The 20,611-nt window shown below is 45.7% G+C and overlaps 1 protein-coding gene across 1 annotated transcript in view; it reads right to left on the minus strand.

Moving 5' to 3' along the window:
- Nucleotides 1–19,634, minus strand: part of LOC126539049 (multiple PDZ domain protein-like) — a 297,857-nt gene extending 278,223 nt beyond the window's left edge. Inside the window, exon 1 of the mRNA XM_055075156.1 lies at nucleotides 18,860–19,634. The gene's annotated coding sequence lies outside the window, so the exon portion shown is untranslated. The remainder of the gene's footprint in view (nucleotides 1–18,859) is intronic.
- Nucleotides 19,635–20,611: the final 977 nt, after the last annotated feature.

Genomic DNA, 20,611 nt, shown 5'->3' on the forward strand with positions numbered 1-20,611 from the left:
CGCGCCAGACTACTGCGCCGGTTTTCGGTGCCACCGGAAATTGTTTTTCACGACTAATTATGCGTGCCCCGAAACGCCTGACTCACCCTTCGAAAAATATTCGACGCCGCTCGCTAATTGGAATCCGTGGTTTCCGCGGTGATCCTTTTTTTTTTTTCCTGCGAGAATGCGCCAAACTGAGATAAAGTTTTGCGGCATTCTTTGTGCTCAACAGCAAACGAGGAAGACGTTTGTACAAATTCGAGACAGTATAAACCTGCAGGTGCCAAGAAAGAGAAAAAAGAAAGGAAGAAAAAGCACTTTTCTTTCGTACATGCATGTGCTGGTACGCACAGTCACACCCATGCTTGACTCTAAGACCCTATAAGTGGCATTTTTTTGCTTCTCCGGCCAAGGGCGCTGGGCATATCTGGTTGGGTTGTTTTGAGTGTGCTGTATTGAATTTGTACTAAATAGGAAATCTGAATTGGTTTATACTAATAAACCGTTATTTCAAAAGGCAATCTCTCAGTTCGACAGTAATAAGTTGCTTCTGAAACATAAAATAAAAGTCGAACTTCCATTTCTTGGTTATCGCCCCGAAATTCCAGTGCAGGTAAGTCTGCGCGACGCCACGGGTTTCAAAGTATTTGTTACCTATTTGGACCGTTGTAAGCTCAGTGAAAGTTCTTGAAACTTGCTAAAATTTCCCCATTCCTCTTATAATGTGTCAAGCGTTTGATCTTTATCGATAAATGAAGTAACTAGGCTGAGCAGATACCGTAATAATCCGTGACATTTTAGCGAACTGGTGGGAGAACGTAAAAGTGGCTTCGCCACCCGTCTTTCGCGCTTGCGTCTTTTTTGCATTGCACTCTAAATTAATTCACACCCTTATTCACTTTTGAGGGTGCAAATTATTTTACAGCGCGCCAAGGTTTTCCTCTCGATGAGAGCGGGTTTTTTGTGCATTGTTAGCAGGGTAACTTACAAATAGAATTGACATAATTTTTTACGTATAGTGCCCTTTTCATGTGTCTGTCAAAGTATTCAATGTTTGCTACATACAGCTCGTGCATAAATTAAGCCCAAATAGATGTGGCTTCTTTGTTCGGGTTAGGTCTGAAGGCGGCTGTACACATGTCGCCGCCGTACATGCAACATTGCAAGGTGACGCCACAACGCATGTGTGCGTGTACGACCACTGATGCTTATGTTGCGATTCTTAGCTACACGGCCATGCCAGCAGTATACTTAAATTTTAATGCCCACAGGCGTACTATACGGATCAGAAACGGGTCATCGTGTACTGCTTTCCCTGCGGTAGGTTGGGCGGTTGGTTGCTAAATTCTGCTGAGCAGAAAATATCTTCTTCTACCGGTGGAATTCAAACTTTTCACTGTTTAGTTGTCGAGGAGACTATAGAACGTCTACTGTGCTACTGACCATCTTTTGAAAATAAAAGAGTTGACCTCTGCACAGCTCTAAATCAGTTAGATAGAAAACTGTTCACCTTGAACGAGATATTTGGGACCATGACCTCGCATATCGCAGCTCCAAAAGGCCACAAAAGCGCTGCTGCGATATTTAGAAAGCTACCGTATTGAGTCACCCCCTGTGATCCGGACTGAGTGACCGATCGATATCCCCAGTGGACTTTCTCTTCTTCTTTTAACCTTTCCCTCCCCTTTTCCGTTTCCCCAGTGTAGGGTAGCCAGCCGGGCTCAGGCCTGGTTAAACTCCCTGTATTTAATTTATCATTTTCGCTCTCTCTCTCTCTTCACTGTTGTGAGTCACGTGTTCTCTAACCACTGTCCTCTAACGCTTTATGCTTTTTTTTATTTATTTCATTGACACCTGCGCCTACAGAATTCCGCATAGACTTCGTACTTTATTTCGCTGTCAGGAGTCAGGAGTCAGGCAACAAAGTAGTCGAATAGCATAAGCGTATGCACCTGGGTTGGTTGGTTCATGACTCGAGCAAAAAAAAAAAAGAACAGCGCAAAAGAACAAGGCGTATAGGAAAGGGACAAGCAACAGTGCTGCCCCTTCCGATGGCGTTGCCGGTCCGTTCCTTACGTCCTGTTGCTTTACGCTGTTTCTGCTCAAGTAGTTGCACACTTAGCAGAACTGATTAGTTGATGGCATTTAAGGTCCCGACGCAACACGTTGAGCTCAATGGGAAACGCCGCAGTGGGTTCTCTCGGGTGCACTGTTCCGCCAGGGATTTTCAAACTCGCACCTGGGCTGTAGTACAAAAGCGTTTTTGCACTCTGCTGCATAAAATATTGAATTGAGTCTGTCCCTCTCGTTCGGCTTGTGACCTTGGGAGCAGTGGATTTCTTCTATACTCCGTGTAATAATTTGAAGTCATACTTTGATTTCATGGTAATCTCGCGTGCGTCAATTGCTAGCCTTGGCTCAGTCTATGCTTCGGTGATTATGCTCCGTCCTGATAGAAAATAGGTCATACTTCCACGCCAGTAAATTATTTTTGCGTGTCATTCGAGCGCCCCCGATGGGGCCTCTCCTCCCAAAAACGATCTAAAAGCAAACATTTGTACTCGCATGAATAACAATGCTATCCGCGGTTTTCTTTGTTGGTCTCTCTGCTGCTTCCGCGGTTTCCTGGCGTAAACGCTTGACGATGGCAGAACCCGCTGTCATGTAATTCTGACTTCGCGAGCGGTTGTTTTCGCTGCACTGAGGGAAGAACAATACCAAAGCAGTGAGAGCTCTTTCTCCCACAAGAAGACACAAAATAACACAAAAACACAGCCGTGAAATGACTTGCGTCTCCCGGGCTACCCAAACATAAGCAGCACGAATGAGCACTTTCTGAGCTAGCAGCCACTTAGTTTGCTGACTCGAAAGACCCCTGGGGGTAGAAATGACCTCGAGTCGGTGCCGTCCAGCTAGCCAAGACGTGACCTTTAACCTCAACATACTGCATCTGATTCGGGGCACATCCGAAGATTGGAGATCAGCTTCGCAGTAGCTTTATTTCATCTTCGTTTCCATTCGCTCGTGTACAATCAGTATGTTCCTCATGTTGGCACTCACACGGTGGTAATCGTCGCCTCTTTGAGCTCAACGCTTTACCGTTTTGATAATCGCCATTTTGCTTGGACTCTGGAATAATAGCCAAGTACGCACTGGAGCTCCGAAAGTTTATTAAGTTTGTTAACAAACGGAATCGCTGTTTCCTGCATCTGACGCCTACTTTTTTTTGTGTTTTCTATATTCAAGTTCTCAAATCTCTGTCGATTTGTTTGTTCCCTTATTAAAGCATTTGTATTGTTCAGTTTGTATTATTTATATTTTGCTCACCATTTCTGCATTCATTCTGAAATGTCTCAACACTTCCCTACATTTCTGATTGATGCTTACTTTAGTGTATCTCATTGCTTTCACATTCTTGTTTCCTTTGCCCGATCAGTTAACTGTACATTGTACCAAATCTCTTGTGCCGCCCACTAAAATGAGTATCGATTGGAGCGCACTGCCTTTATCTAAGTGCTCTTGATTGGGTATTTGTGTGCGTGCCCAACATTTCTGATTCATTCATTCATCCAATAACTAAATAAATCGCCATATTTAGGTTTACTCGCGCGAAAGGCCACTTTCTAATCTCTTTTTATTTTATTATTGTTATTTTTATTTTTTTGCTCCTGAGATCTGCTTCGATCGCACTGGGCGACTTATTCGCAGTCGACTCGCAATTCTTGTTCATATTCTGCATCATCGATTAGTACTTGTTCATAAGTAGCGTAGACGCACACTAATGGGCAGTCGGCATTGCATTATTGCTCGCATGCGATACGAGAGGCCGCGTAGTATATGAGATGCAATACAAGATTTGCATGTAAGCGATGACAAATCTTGATGTGTGCTTTCGAATGGGGTGACCAAGTGCAGCTTTCCCGATAAACATTCTTTCTCAATGAACACTTCCTTTGCGGGAATTGTGTATTGAGTCACTGCGGCCTCTCAAAGGCAATCCGGGTCTTCCATTTCGTGTTGGTCGATGTGGAAATAAATTTTCTTTAGCCTCCGCTATATTGGGAATCTATAGACAATAGCTATACGGACAGACTCTAGCTACGTTCGTAGCTAAGCTTCGAAGTTCTCTGCACAAGGATTCTTTGTATGGGACACATTCGTCATTAGGTTCGCTGCTGCGCCGATATTTATACAAGCATCCGATTTCCGCCCCCCCTAGGGTTTCAATGCGGCTTGTAGTACGTGATGATCCTGAGGACAGTTAGGCGCTGTAAGAAAAGGCGTGGGTTGGTCCATTCGTATAAAATTATCGTGCTATAGTGGGTCTGATGTAGCGTGAAAACTTGCGTTTCCTTGTAGGCCTCCTCCAAAGCTTTTCGTTTCGAAAAAAATTCAATGCTTAGATATGAAAATGTCCAATTATGATTTTGCGGGATAGATGAACTGCAAAGGTGAAAACAGAGGCTACAATCCGTCACTTGGCTTCTGCTCTGCTGAGAAAATCGGATGATTGATTGATTGACTTTAATGCCACAAAGCAACACTGGTTCATGAAGGGCTCTAGATTATTTTGCTTACCTTTGGTTTCTTAACTTGCTGAAAATTTTGAGAAACAGGACACTTTTTATTTTTGCTTTACACCCGGATCGGAATGGGGCAGTCGCGGCTGATACTCGAATCCGTGGCCTTGTGTGCTCAAAAAAAATTAAATTATGGGGTTTTACGTGCCAAAACCACTTTCTGATTATGAGGCACGCTGTAGTGGAGGACTCCGGATATTTTGACCACCTTGGGTTCTTTAACGTGCGCCTAAATCTCAGCACACAGGTGTTTTCGCATTTCGCCCCCATCGAAATGCGGTCGCCGTGGGCGGGATTCGATCCCGCGACCTTGTGCTCAGCAGTCTAACACCATAGCGACTGAGCAACCACGGCGGGTCCTTGTGTGCGCCGCAGCCACTGAGCCGCCACGACGTATCTAGCCAGTTCGCGACGACTGTATATGGAAAAAAGAAAAAAAAATTGTCGACCACTCAGGTTCTTTCTACACGTGTTCGCTGGCCGCGACAGCGCTTCCTGCGCTGTCGATGGCGGCCAACGTTTCAATCACTGTCGCCAGCTGCTGCTCGCGAAAAGATGGGTAGGGTCCAAAATGTTCCGCCATGTTTGATGGATTGTAGACTTAGCGCTGTCGCTTGTCAACCTCTGTGGCCGTGTAAATAATGTGGCCTGCAAAACAGAGGGGTTGAGAGAAATTTCACTCTGGCGCCTAGGCACAGCGCTTTTTTTCGTCATTTTCCTTTTCGCTTCATCCTTTGTATTTCAGCCCTTCATAACCCTTATTTCTTATGACAGGGGTGCATTAACCTATCTGAAGCAGCAGCAGCTTGATGTGGGCTTGTTGGTGTAACATATTTGAAGAAGACGCGGAATAAAAGAAGAAAGAATTCGATGGACAAGCAAGCTAGCGCATGTCCGTCGTTCACATTCTTCTTTTAGTCGGCGTCATTGTAGCGCTGTTTTATTTTCTTGAAGTATTAACCTATGCCTAAGGTGTAGGTATACTTCACTTTCTAGCTCCTCCCGCACCTGGACATGAAAATGTTTAATTTGCCTAAATGAAAGCAGTAAAAGAAATGCTAGTAATGATGCTGAGCATTTGGATCCTGAGCTGGTAACCCCCACAGGTAAATACTCTGTACTGCTTTTGTCATCTCGAAGTATCAGAAACAAAGCTGTGACGTAGCGTATTACTGTTTTTGGTTTTGACGGTTGTTAGAGGTCCCGGGTTGCAGTGGTTCTGGTCAGGCTTGACCACGTGGGTTTCATTAACGCGCATCTCAAATCGTATGGGCCAAAGTATTTTGCATGCCACTTGCAGCGGAGTGCGGTCGCCGCTGTCAGGTTGCAAACAGTGGATATTGTGGTCAGCAGGAAAGGAGCTGCATCCGCTTAGCCACCTCGTGGGATAATGTGATTCATCCATTGATTTACTGACCCAACTGGTTTTATTCATTTGTTAATTGAACCCGACAGTGAGTACTGACTTATCGCATGTGATTATCGAAAACCAAGCACTTCAGTGAACCTGACAGCTGCACGAAAGAAAAAAAAGCAAGAAGAATAACACGACAATACATCAAACTTTTAACATTCACATGGTTATCCGTCCAGTAAATTGCTTGTGTTTCGCGTACGATCTGGTATTATATAAGCACTGCCCATGCTCTCCTACTACATCGAAGCGGCCATTACGATCGTAATTCTACACCACAGCTATCACGTTGCCCCGTCTTCCGTTAGATCCCAGCTAATTAACTTGCTCTCCGACTCTGGGCATGTCGTAGGCACTCCTGTTACAAACAGCAGATCAGTGTACCACTACGGAACAACATAATGGGCTATTTCACAAGATTGCAACATCGAAAATTAACTCCGCGCTAGAGAAAATGACTCGAAGAATCTTCAATCCAATACTTTTTTTCGTTTCTTTCTTCCTTTCTTTCCCTCTCTTTTTCGCGTTGGTTTACAGTTCTTGTACTCATGGGTGTTTTTTTTTTACTTACTTTTTTTTCTTGATGCAACCATGCTCATCATTTGCAGTCCTTTGGCACGTGTCCCCCGTAGCCTTTAAGCCAGCTCCACAACCACCCCTCCCCGCCCCTCCCCTCCACAGACACACCGTTCCTTACTAGCTTTGTGTTGCTCCTCCACATTAGAAAAAGGCGCCTAGCAACTGCTGCGGTTTCTGAGCCTCGTTTGTCGACGGGAATAGCGCACTCCTTTGAGCACATTGTCGAGTGGTATTGCGAAACTACAATTCCGTCTTTGTACGTGCTCTCAGCTGAAATCTCTGGCGGCATTCGCACGCTTTGTTCTTGCTGCCGATGTTGCCGATGCGCTCTAATCTCGTACAGTGTTCACGAGATAATGCTAGAACGCGAGCGCGATCCCGAAGCGGAAAACTCGCTGATGCGGGTCTCTTTTGCGGCTCTTTTCGGCATCGCTCCGAGGCAATCTTGAGAAAGCTAAGCCTTTCGCAGTGTGTAACGCAGAAGACGTCTTGCTCCGAAGCCACGTTTGCATGAATGCGACCCTTGCGGCGCGCATACAAGACCACACGAAATGGTTGAATCAGAAGACAAGCTTAACCGAGATTTGCGTACATCTTGCCAAGGGATTTTGGAGAGTAAACCTCAGACTTTCGAAGACGCGTTGCTAGAACTCGATTCAATGCTCGGTTGGTACGACCCGGTAGCGTTACGTAAACCTCACGAGCGGTCTTTGGGAGAGTGCAGCGGAACCATGAGGCGGAAAGCGGAGTTGGAGGGTATGGCGAAAACGTAAGAAAAACGTAATGCCGTGCAAGACGGGCTCTGTGGCAGCTGCTGGGAATCTCGCCCACGCCTCACCCACGCGCTGCCTCTCGCGATCTCTCGATTAGCGAGGCAGTCGCGCCACAATTCACTCCGTTCGCAACGTTCCGCACGAGGCAGATTGTCCGCGCCAGTCACGCTACTCACGTCGTTCTCTTCCTAATATAAACCGTGTACCTATATAATCGTTATACAAAATATTGACACGCTAAGTGAAAAGATGTATTGAGCTGCGCTCAAATTTCGCACTAGGGAGTATCGTAATCGTCGGTGAATTTTGTGATGTCACACGGCCTCTTTCGATGGTGGGTATAATGCACCAGGCCTCGTCCACTGAGCCCCCGCTGCGGCGTCCTTCAAACCCAAATTTTCTCTTTGGCGAAGTAAAACCACGCAACTTATTGTTCATGAGCCGACAGCTGTGCTTGGTAGCATGAAACTCTGATCATCTCTTAAGGCCGCACGTATACTGCAGACAAGACATGCTTGATTTTGTGCCTTGTGGCAGAAAATTCAGGCCCCTGGTCGGCTTGGCTTCTAGCAAGTTGGTAAGTTTTGTAAAGAAACTATTTTTCTTACCTTGTCTTTTTTTTTTTTTTTGAACGTGAGGTATAACGAGTCTGCTTTTCATTTAGACGCGGCGACAATATCGCCAACCCCAAAATAAGAGCCCACGTAATGTCAAAGCCATTCTTTAAAGCTAGACGTTACTATGCTTTTATGGTGGTGACGACTAGCCCTTAGCCTTCCCCAACTGTCTCTAATCGTGTTAGCGTTTCTCGGCTGGTTAAAGCTGTTATTACAATTTGCATGTCTATGCGCCATTCGTGTTACTCCTTAAGGCCGGCTAATTATTTCTCCTTTTCTTCTTGCCAAGCATTGTTCAGGCCTGTCGTTTCTTTCATTAATGCCTCCTCGCCGAGAATATTTCATGACGCTTTTCTTTTTTCATATGCCACGAGGTCATGCCATTGTATGAAAATTTTCCAGCCCGCTGTGGTTGCTTAGTGGCCGTGGCGTTGCGCTGCCAAACACGAGGTCACGGGATCGAATCCCGGCCACGGCGGCCGCGTTTCGATGGTGGCGAAATGCGAAAACACCCGTGTACCTATATTTAGGCGCACGTCAAAGAACCCCATCTGGTCCAAATTTCCGGAGTGCCCCACTACGGCGTGCCTCAAAATGAGCTCGTCGTTTTGGCACGTAAGACCCCACATTTCAATTAATTGCATTTTAAAACTTTCCATCAGTATTCATCAGTAAAAATCTCAGCTCGAAATCCTAAGCTTTCATTCGGTATTGTGAAATACCTTAGTGTCTGTGCGCGTCCACCTTTCCTTATTCTAATCTGAGACCTTATCTGTCTTTTCCCATCATATATTGCAAGATTTACGTATCGTTTTATCTCAGTTTCTGTCGCTTGATTGTGAACTGAGGCTCTATACTTCTAGGTTGAATCAAAGCGTGTGCGCATGTAAGGATGTGCAAATTGCGAGGGAACTAAACAAACGAAGAAAAAAAAGCTTCTTATTGAAGCAGTCCCAGCGAAATTTGGCCGATGAAACCCTTATCTGCATAATAAATAGGGGCTCCGCCAACCTCGGGCACGCGGCGATATTGCACGCGGCTGCGCTCCAGTTTGGAATATTCCGTGATCCCGGTCCTAAAATAGCCAGCGTTCGAGCGCGAGGAGTTTCAACAAGCGTACGCTAACAATCTCTTCCGGAATGAATTGCTAGACTTGACAAAGGAGCAAAGAGAACACCGCTCTCGCGAGGTGTCGACTGCGGCGATGCCTAGCTCGCAATGTTTCCTTTTCCGAATAAGGGATGCCTGCAGAGGGCTGAGCGTCACAAAGGAAAACACTTGGGTTTCGAGTTGTATTTTACGTCGTCCCTTTTTTTATTTGCGAATTCGCGTGTATCGCCCGCATTTATTTTCCAGTTCACGTCTTCTCGCGTATACCGTATAGATCCGCGTACTATCCGCGCGTTTTTCCTTCGACGTTCAGCGCAAAAGCTGGTGGGTGTGGCTATTGCACGAATAAGAGAATGTTGCCTTTTCTTGCAACTATAACCCTTTACCCTACTTCAACTTGCTATCGGGGCGTCTGTCGTTCTTGTCATCATCGCAGTTGTCATCACCGTGTTTGCCACTATCATGTATCCCTGGAAAAGGGACTGTCGAGTAGATAAAGCTCTGTTCCTGTCCGCGGGGGATGCGACCCCTGACCAGAGATGTCTATGTTGTCGTCATGTCGTCGCTGTGCCGCTGTCGGATGTCGCCGCCTTGCCGAAGTTGTCGTTTCTTTGTCGTCCTACGCTTGTCTTTGTCCTTGCCAATGCTGTCTTCAGGCCAGATATTGCTGCTACGTTTTGTGTCTTAGGAACTTGAAGTACGCAGCCTTGTGGGATGGTAAAGATAACGTAGACGTGTACAGCTACGGACAAATGAAACGCAACTGGAAAATTAGAAAGTAAAACGCCTTTAGCAGTTACTAACTCGAGAGCGTAATATCGCACCCCTATTTATCTGGCTGCAAGGACTGGCATGGGCTTCACAGTTAGCGTACTAAATACAGTTGTGTCGATGTTGCACGTATTCGCGAAATTAGAAACGAAGGAACACGTTCTAGTTAGCCCTAACGTCTTCTTACTTCTATTGCCCATTATTGTACAAAACCCGCTAGCTTAGAACATCGAATATGCTTTAAACTAGTTAGGTTACGTTCGTTTGTTTTTGCACGAGTTTCCTGTTTTGTTAACCTTCAATCAATCAAGGAATCAATCAACTAATTATTTAATTAAAGCGTGTTGTCCGAAAGAAGATGGGCACAAAATTATATGGATCAATAGCTCCTCCGGCTAATATCTGGTCGAATACAAGGTCACTGTAGGTCAGCTACAGGCCTGATAAAAAAGATTTCTGAGAAAGCATGATATATTCGTTTAACAATAGAGAGTGCATTCAAAACAAGACTACGAATATTGATTGTGAAGAAATTATTTTGATACTCGAGAGCAGATGTGAAAGCGTCTACACGGAAACTTTTCTGGCAACCTTTATTTCAACGGGCACAGAGTTCCAGGTTAATGCACGAAAGAACTCCAGCAGTCGTTCTCCGTACACGTTGCTACAACGGGAAAGATTTCAAGTACCATTAGTTGCGTGTCTAATGTGCCGACGTGGGAACATAATTATGTCATTAGGAAAGCGAGAGTCGCAGTGTAATGCTTCCTGTGTGCTACGCAAGCAAACTTATAGTTCCGTAACGCTGTACGCGAAAGTACACGGGACTCATTAACTAAGACGTTACTTGGATACAGGCAGGGAAAAAAGAAAAAGTTATCTTGGAGCTCCTTTCTTTACGCATTGTAAAGGTGTCAAATAAGTTGGGTATACATGGTTTCATTTCATAACATAAGGGCTAAGTATAGAGTGTCTGGCATAGTTGGCCATGCCGCTTATATGCTAATGAAATCTTTTTCTTTTACATTTACATTCTATTCCGTCATCCACTGTCGTGCAGCTTTTGCAGTGGTGTATACGGTATTTCCTTTGTGTCCCCTTAAGCGACGCAGGTCGACAGCGCCTGTATCAGCAGTTTCAATTTCTCCGTTCATTCACTCGCCTTCTCTGCAGTGTTTCTCCTCTGCGTCTGCGTTTCGCGTCTCTCTAAAAAAAAAAAAAAAAAGCGGTGCGCACTTAAGCAAGCGTAAGGCTCATGCTGCTTTCTTTCTTTTTTTTTTTTTTTCTTTTCTATCGACGCGCCCCACACTTTATCGCTCGCAATCTCTCGTTTCCAAAGCCAGGGGACCTATTCGGGTGCCCTTTCGAGCATTCACCGAAAGCGCCTGCAAGCGTTTTCAACATCGTCACGGCTGCGCAGTAAAAAGCTGGCGTCGTTTCCCGGAATACAAGGTTTCTTCGTGCAGCACGTTGAATCTACGGGAATTTATGCATCTTGCAAAGGGTGTCTTGCTGACATCTTCAAAACGAATGCGTCGAAAACGCTTGGAGCAGACGCTGTCAAGATCAGTGACGTCGTCACGAACTGCTCCCGCGGCATGTGATGACACTGTGGGGTTAAAAATCTTGGGGTACCTTAATAAAATATTACATGTTTAAGAGCGTATAATCCCTATTCCCGAAGTGGGAGCCAGTTCCCACTTTGATCTCCACTGACGTGGTGCTAGTAATACTAATATTACTATCAACAGTTGTCTGTGTTGAAAGTACACATAGGACGTCAACGAAGCTTTATATATATATATATATGCGCTGTTCGTAAAATTCATGATGCATAAAAATATTGTTTTTGGACCCTGATGAAACATTCCAGGACCCGTCTCTATACGAGCATATGTCGACGGCACTCCGATACTTGTCATCATAACATTACATATAGATCTGTTTCATGCGGGTGAGCGTGTGCACAAAAAGCCCCGCCACGCTGCATCGACGAGGAAGCGACTTGTATACATCTTACCGCGCGTATACAGGAAACTGCACGTATTTACGTTTCCGTGTGGACCTCACCCATAAGATGCATCGATACACAGTTCCCCCAGTAAAGAATGTTTTATTCATTTCGCATGAATAAGGGATTGTGCGAGCAAACGACGGTAAAGAAAGAGAAATATGGCAATGCCGAAGACAACAACACTATACCCCGACATTCGAGCTCGTATAGCTGGCCGCGAAGACTGACCACGCGGGGGCGTGTGTATGTGATATCGAAGCATCGAAGAATGTGATACATATAAACCGGTACCTATCTACTGCAACCTTCTGCGCAGAAAATGCAGGGCGATGACAAGGGTGAAGTCATTTGCCGCTTACATCACCACAAGACGAATTGCTGCGATACAAACGTGTCGAAAAGCAAAGCCCGTGTGCCTCAATTGACTCCGAGCTTTTCGCGAGAACGAATCATCTGCTGATGGTCTGTGCTCAGTACTGAATGTAAATGCGCTGGACTCCACGTGGTTTTATGCGAATTTTCCTTTCCTTGCGTTACAAGGTTTCCCGAAAAGCGTGCAGTGCACGAACCCTTTTGGTGTCAGGTACGTGTGCTTGTATACTATAGTGTGTGTGTTTTTTTAGTATTAATGCTTTACGATGTTATGTAGCCTCGCATGTAGGCATGCGCAGGGTCATTTTCCAGTCAGGTTCGTTCACCTTACTGCCACAGTAGTGATAGGAGCTGGAAAACCGGCCATTGGGAGCCCTTCCGCCCACGCTGTCAGTTCCGTTAGGCTGTCATGAGTTGTGGTTACCGTATAGTAATTACAATGCATCAGCCACTCAATCAATCGATCAATAAATAAAACGGTTATTATAGGGCCCAGGAACCAGCTACGGAGCCTTTTTTCTGGTACCTTTAAAGAGTAATACAAACGACACTATGTACAGTAGGTGCAAACAGTTTGAGTGGAAGAAACCAATAGCAAAGCCGTAATTGAGGAGGCTGGCGTAACAGGGAGTTAATCGCACAACATGATTATCTACACGTGGAGGGAAAACAGGCAAGGGATTCAGTCACTGGGCTGTGCGTAAAGGCAGAGCTGCTTATCGCTATTAGCGCGCAAAGTGTCGGCGCTCTTTGCATTGTCGAAGGTAGACGTTGCGGGAGCAGTTCCGCCCGGCAAGGGAAGACCGGTTATCAAACCAGGGCAAACCAGTTCCACAGTGCAACCAGGTAAACCCGTGCAAGCAGGTTGCATGTTATCCCGTCAGCACTCGCTCGTGTCCAGTGGCTGACAGAGGTCCCATGTTTTACTATGCGGAGCGCTTTATAAGGACAGCATAGTAGGCGCTGCTATTCTACTTCGCGGTGTGTGATTCCTGACTGCTTTTTTTTTTTTTTTCAGGGCTGCCTTCTCCGCATAAATATTCATATTTGTTTATTTTCTTTTATACTTGACACGAGCCATTACGTGTTAACAATCGTGGTTCGTAGGGGACACTTTAGTTTCTTTTTTATTTTCTCTCTTTCACAAGTCGGGGCTAATTGTCAGACAACACGCAAGGGGAACGCATGCAAGCCGCGCATCTTCAGCAGAGAAAAGTAAATGAATGCAACGAAAGGTTGTGTTTGCAGACATCCATCTTCCTTGCGCAGTTTGTTTTCGGGCCCCCGGGAAACAGGGCTTTCGTCTCTCGAACTTTCTTTGGTACAACGTTTTCACTGGGCTCCTTCATTAGCATGTGTTGTCGTTACTCGCAGAGCGCTGGCATTGATGTGTTTAACCCAGGTTTCGCTTTTTTTTTTTTTGCCTTGCTACATTTCGGGTGTCGGCGTAGAGCGCGCGTTGCTCCTGTGCCGCTGCAACATTGTGGAACTAGCGGTTCAGCAATTTTCCCCTTGCATTATAGCTCCCCAGCTAGCAACAGTCTAGCGCTGCTCAAGTGCGTTGTGTAGCGTTGTTGAGTGCAGCGCTGGTGCGGCTATGTGGCGAAATGCGTTCACGCCAGGCCTATGGTCCTGCCAGTGTTTCGGATGAATGCGGGCAGCATGTGGCCCACGTGTGTGTGCGTGTGTGTTCATGTTTCGACAACTATCTTAGCAAATTTAAGCGCGCATACAATGTATACTATAACGAACTGTAATCTAAACAGTGATGCACGCTATTATAATCGTACCACTGCACTCGGCAATTCGTAACAGCAAAATACTGTCAGCGCCATTTTGTTCTTAGAATATTAAGACGTCCTATATTGCGGGGGTGTCGCCGAAGGGGCGGACGGCGGCACACCGAGTACGTGCGCTAACACCTCACCTCCCAGCCCACTCTAAAAAAATGGTAATTTAGTGGCGATTGCGAGAGAAATGTGTTAACATTACGTCACATCTCATTGATGTACCAGATCCATGATTGAAACCGCGTTCACCGCATTCCAATGTGCTGTTCACGACACGCTGCCTCCTGGAGGAGCTTAGTGCAACTGGTGGTAGTCCGGACCGGACAACCGTCGTCAGTTGCACTTTACATGTGTGTATATATACACATATATATATATATATATATATATATATATATATATATATATATATATATATATATATATATATATATATATATATATATATAGTTCGTCCAACATGAGCCACGACGTCTGTGATTCAAAATATCAGAACATAATGTACCTTATCATTTCAAAGAATTAAAGTACAGTATCAACACTGAATTCATTGGAACCTTCCTTTTATTTTACATGATGGTTTTTAACGTGCCAAAACCACTTTCTGATTATGAGGCACGCCGTAGTGGAGGACTCCGGAAATTTTGACTACTTGGGGTTCATTAATGTGCACCTAAATCTAAGTACACGGGTGTTTTCGCATTTCGCCCCCATCGTAATGCGGCCGCCGTGGCCAGGATTCGACCCCGCGACCTCGTGCTCAGTAGCCCAGCACCATAGCCACTTCCTTTTATTTGAGTTGCGACATCTCTTCGGCCTAGATCGTCCTGATTTACCGCGGTGCTGATTTCGAAACTCCATGCACTCCCGCGATGCCCAAACCCTAATTTTCATTGAAACAAGAGGCCTGAAGGTGGGAGTGCACTTCTAAAGCCTCGTTGTATCGCCCTAAAAAATTGGAACTCTGGCCAGCGCACGTGGAGTGCCTCTCTTCAACGAGGCTAAGCTGTCTACTCTTTCAACGTCTGTGCGCGCGCAAATTGGTAGCACAATAACTCCTTCCATAGAGGGCCCATTGTTCTTGCACTGTGGCACCAGATTGGTGTGGAAAACAACTGAGCTAGAGCTTTGCGAACAATACAGCTCCATTCTACGAGGAACTGGATTGGCAGAGTGTAGGTGACAGCCTGTCGCACTCGACTGTTCGCCGCACTTTTGCGTTGTTTTGCGATGTTTCTTGACGACAGAATAAGGAGGAATATCAGGCTGAGCTCTGTTAGTGTACGGTATATCTGCGGTAGCCGAATGGTCACTCATTACCGTGAATGAAACTTTGGCAAACCAGACGAGGCGCTATAGCATACCGCGGGTGACGTCACCGCCCGCGTTGTTGGTGAATATTTTGGTGGCCGTTACGCGGACCTTCCTAGACTTCCTTACGTTTGTCCAGTAATAAGGACCGCATTGTATTCAAGTTCTGTTAATTTTTTTTCCTGCGCCAATGAGAACGGCCCTATTCCTGGTAAGTACCTTTAAATCAATGACGTCACAGTGACTGAGCGCGGTGCTTAGGTTTCGGTGCGCAAGTCAGCAAGGGCACTGTGCATTGAAATATTCAGCAATAATAGAAGATTGCCTTCCAAGCTCGCCTGCTGCAATTAGTAAATTGCGATGTGTGCCATAAAGTAATTAATTGAAAAGTTCATTGCATGATTGTTGTTAATTAGATCATATGCATGTATATTTCTCGCGCAATAAATGTCCGCCGCTTCGAGTAATCCAGCTCAAGGGCCACAATTAGGCAATCTGCCACACGCTATGCTAAAAAAACTCTTTTATAAAAAAAAACACACTTCGTATCGCACGTATCAATATCTATCCTACCACTGAGGTCACTTTTTGTAGCTATACATGGTTTATACAGGGTGTTACAGCTAATTTTAGCCAGAGTTAAAAGATATGCGATTGCCCCGTAACTGGACAGAACCAACGTGATGTTGTTTGCCGTCGCTTGGAGATACTCATACTATTACTTTCATCCCGCCTATTGCAATAATTAGTGTTAATTAAATAATCAAGTTCTCAAATATTATAAATAGCTGAAAAGTATCAATGAGAACATTGTAGAGTGACATGAAAAACCCCAGATACAGCTTTTTGTTGCTCAATACTTGCTAGATAAAAGTGTTTTTTCCGAGCGTGAAAGAAGCCCGCAAACGCGCACAAAATTGGCTAGCGACTGACCGCTAGAGGCACTTTGTGTGTATTCGCGGGCTTCTTTCACGCTCGGAAAAAACACTTTTATCTAGCAAGTATTGAGCAGCAGAAACCTGTATCGGGAGTTTTTCTTGTCGCTCTATAATTTTCTCATTGACACTTTTCATCTAATTATGATACTTGAGAAGTTTATAAGTTAACTACGACCAATTATGTAATTAGGCAGAATGAAAAATATAACTTTAGTATCTCCAAGCGACGGCAAACATTACCTTGGTGCTGTCCAGCTGCCTGGCGTTCGCATATCTTTAAATTCAGGCTAAAGCTAGATGGGACACCCTCTATCTCATATATTCGTTGCGCCGAGTGGCCGATCCCAATGTAGCGGCAAGTGATCCAATCAACGACAATGGCAAAAAAATACAATGTGTGCGCACATAAATCTGTCAGCCGCCAACGCATTTCGAAAATCCCCTAGGTTGGATCAAAACGATAGATCTGGATGTATATAAATCACCGCTTTAGAAAAGTGAGTGCCGTTGCACTGTCAAAGCTGGAAGCTCTTAAAGGATGGCTTTCTTACGTCATACAACGACATGCATCACTGGAATGTATTCATGGACGTACGTATAAATAGCACGGAAAACTCGAAAATACCGCAAAGCGCAAGCCGCGCTGATAGAGCGCTCTGTTTAGAACGAGCGCCGTTTGAGATGCATATTTGATTGCAGCAATAGTAACGCAAAGCGTGGCGTTGCGTTATCTACACTAAGGTGTCAACCGCTTCTGAAAGACCTTTGTTAGGAATGCATAACTGCGCGCAATTCCGAAGACAATTAACGTCAGTGAGGTGTTTGCGATGCAATGTGAAGTGTAATCAAAGTTCTCTTTTAAAGGTGGTTGTCTGTTAAAGTAACCGAACTGTTCCACCAAAAAAAGAAAAGTGAATGTCGTTTATCGAGATGGAGGACGTGAGCGGTGTTACGAGATGGAGATATTTGCGGACAGAGGATGAAGTGCGCTAACGCAAAGCAGGTGAAATTGGAGATCGCCGCAAAATGCCTTCGTCCTACAACTGCACATAAAATAGAATGATGATGCTGTCCTCGGCTCTAGTCCAATAATTGCCATGGACAACTAACTAGGAAGCTATGCGCGAAGCGGCCGCCCTAAATCTCGTTCCCGTTGAGATGAAGCCGGCAGAACAGAATTCATCGCGAAAACAGCGTCGCAGTTGGAAACCGTGCGGGCTACATTGCTCTGCAAACAAGATGGTGGCCGAGCAGAAAACTTGGAAACTCGATGGAATGTCGTCTGCGCAAAGGAAAACATAGCCACGCCCATTACAATCCATAATTTAGCCTGAATTGCGGTTTTTTACAGGTCCTGCTACAAACCTACTTGAATGCAGACGTGGCGTGGAAGTTACGCAGCTTACGCTCTTCATTAAAGCACTCGCGTACCCTCAACTACAAACATTTTTGAAGCTTGGAACCCTAGACAAAACAAACTCACAGCGGTCTGTACTCGTGCCCTCGAATCAAGAACGTCGTCGTCGATACTTCCCCTTACAACCACTACATTCTTCATCGAAATTTCAGGATGCGTGGAGAAGTCGACAAAAAATGTAAGCGCGGAATTTCTGTTATAAAATATTACGCGGTGCGTAATGGATGAGATGGCCTCACGCACATAAGTAAAAAGAAACACTCAAATACAGATCTCGTGGTGTTCGCACTTTTACGCGATACACCATCCACTCGGCATGGTAGAAGCATTTGCTCTGCGGTAACGGAAATCCATTATGCGGAGCACCTATCGACATCACTTGTATGCCCAGAACGTTTTGTTCTTTGCACGAGAAAGAAGACTACATCCAACAGCCCCTACTATGACACCTCAGACGCCTCCGTTGAGCACTTTCTCATAAACTGTCTGCAACAGGATCACCGGAGAACCTAGGTGCGCGATAAATTGAGTCACTCGGATAAATGTGTGCGTTTTTTACTATTTAAACAAGATGCTGGGTCCATCGTCATGGTGAGCTAAATATAATATCGCTTCAGTAGCCTTAAGAGAACTTATTGTGGTCATCAACTTTATTAATTTGCTTCGATTTGTAGATTTTCTTGAAGTCTACACTTGCGTTTTGTATTTGCTTTTAGAACAACTAAAACAATGTGACATTCGTTTCTGCTAGTAAAATAGTCTGTTTATGGCATAGTGGGCATGAACCTCAAATGATTAACGCCAGTGCATATAGGCCGCTTCTGCTGAGCTTTCTCCTTTTTTTTATATTAACTTTTTCACCTGTAGACGTAGTATGCTGTTATGTCGGTGAAATGTGCGCGCGGTTTATATGGGGAAAAGGATAGCTTCAGTTTCTCAACCGTGTATTGGGTGAGCCGACTCTTGTGTAGCCTACCTTCCCACTCCTAAACAGTTATTACAGACAACAGCGTGAAATATAATGTGCTCATTGGCCTTACTGGTCTCTTATGCAATATTTCAGCGTATGAACTGTTCACGCCGAAGTAAGTGCTGTCCAAGCCCAATAACAACCGCGCGCGCTAGCAGGCGCCACAAGTGGTTGTGGTTTTCAGAGCGCGAGGAGAAGAGTGGAATTCGGCGTCGACTCACCTTTCGCACCGAACGAGGCACACACAAATTATTCCTGGACTTCTCGGTGACCAGTGTTACTCCTTCGTCTATCGACCCACAACACATCACTTCAAACTCACACTTTCATCGCAAAGTTCTCTCCGTCGAAGTAGCCGCAAGCGAGCGAGTCAGCCCTCTTTTTCTCTTCACTGCACCGAACAAAACCTGTCACTAACGGCGAGGAATACACCGAATATGCAGGCGACGAGCAGACGATCGTTCCCACGGCCAGACGCACTCGTGAAGCGGGTCGACGTCACCATCTTTTGTGATCCAATTTATTCCAGTGGCCGGACCGACGAGAAACCAAGTTTGCATTGAGCGCGCTCAAGCCCGAGTGCGGCTTTACAGTTGTTTCACTCCTCGCTGTTGAAATTGAAGAACGACGTACGGGCACGGCTCTTTGTAGACGACGCAGCGTGTCCGGAGTAGTTGGATGCACTTCGAGGTCTTCCCTGACGCGAGTTTTGGGGCCGTGGCGAGAGACCCTCAGATGCGCCGAGGAACCTGGACGCGTGTCTGTGCGATGCGAGCCGGAGCATGCTCTAAGTCCGAGTCGGAGACGTCATTTGGGAAACGGAAACGGGAACGACTTAAAGTAAAATAAAGATTTTCGGGACTCCCTCCTGCGGCCTTCCATTCATTCATGCGGAAAGAATAGTAAACTCTGGCGACCGCGGTTTTCCGTCGTGATCTCTTTCTATTTCTTTCGCGCGCAGGAGGATGCGATGCGCCGAGACGCCGGAGCCCGAATGCGACGGACCGGCTTTGGAGGCACGTGTGAAAGCTTCTCTCTTCTCAAGAGGGTGGGAAAGGGCGAGAGGTGAGCGAAGAGGGGAGCGGGGAAACCCTGAATGGCGGGGAGCTATACGGCTGGGCGCGTGCGTGGAATGGAAGTAGATCGATGAGGACCAAACGACCAATCCTTCTTAATTCTTCTTTATTAAAGAGTTGTAGGATTTTTCGATGGCAACACTCATGGAGCATGACAGACGTATCTATAAGGCACTATGGTTAAATGAAGCGTCGCAGGATGTCGCTACCAGCGTTGTTGCTGGCCGCACACTTCTCCGGTAACCTGGGATTATGCCAACGCCATTGCGTATAGTGAAATACCCGGACACGCTAAAACTTACTGTTCGGTGGGCCTCTTAGATTATCCATCCCTGACAGTACCGGCCAGCCAGAGGAGGTACCTTCATCCAATGAGCTTTGTGTATGCAGTGTCTCGAGTCGTCCAGGACAGTCCGAGACGACACATAGATGAAGCCCAGTGTGAAACATGAGACCTTTGGCCACAGATAGGGCAGGCTATTCATAACCGTGAGTAGAAAAAACAAAAATAGGACGATGAAAACACAAAACACTCCAAGAAGTTTATAACATAATGGCAAGACGGTAGCAGTGCAAATTCGCGGATCAGGGAGGGTGTAAAAAATATTTATGACTACAAGGCCAACACAAGCATGAAAAAGTAATGCGAACTTGGAGGAAATTAAATATGCCCACATTACCTTCACAAGAAATTTATCAATTCACTGTCTCACAGAAAATTCCACAGAGGCTTCAGACCTAATCTGTTTGAAGGGGCACGGCCAGCACCCAAACACTCCTTTCTCAGAGAATCAAACCATCGCGCGTACTTCAGTGGCCATGGCGTCGAGCTACTGAATGCATAGTCGTGTGCGTGATGCCGGCCTTGCCGGCCGCATTTCGTAGGGGCGCAATGCA

The sequence above is a fragment of the Dermacentor andersoni genome, chromosome 11, assembly GCF_023375885.2.
Source record: "Dermacentor andersoni chromosome 11, qqDerAnde1_hic_scaffold, whole genome shotgun sequence".
Taxonomy (NCBI): Eukaryota; Metazoa; Arthropoda; class Arachnida; order Ixodida; family Ixodidae; genus Dermacentor; species Dermacentor andersoni.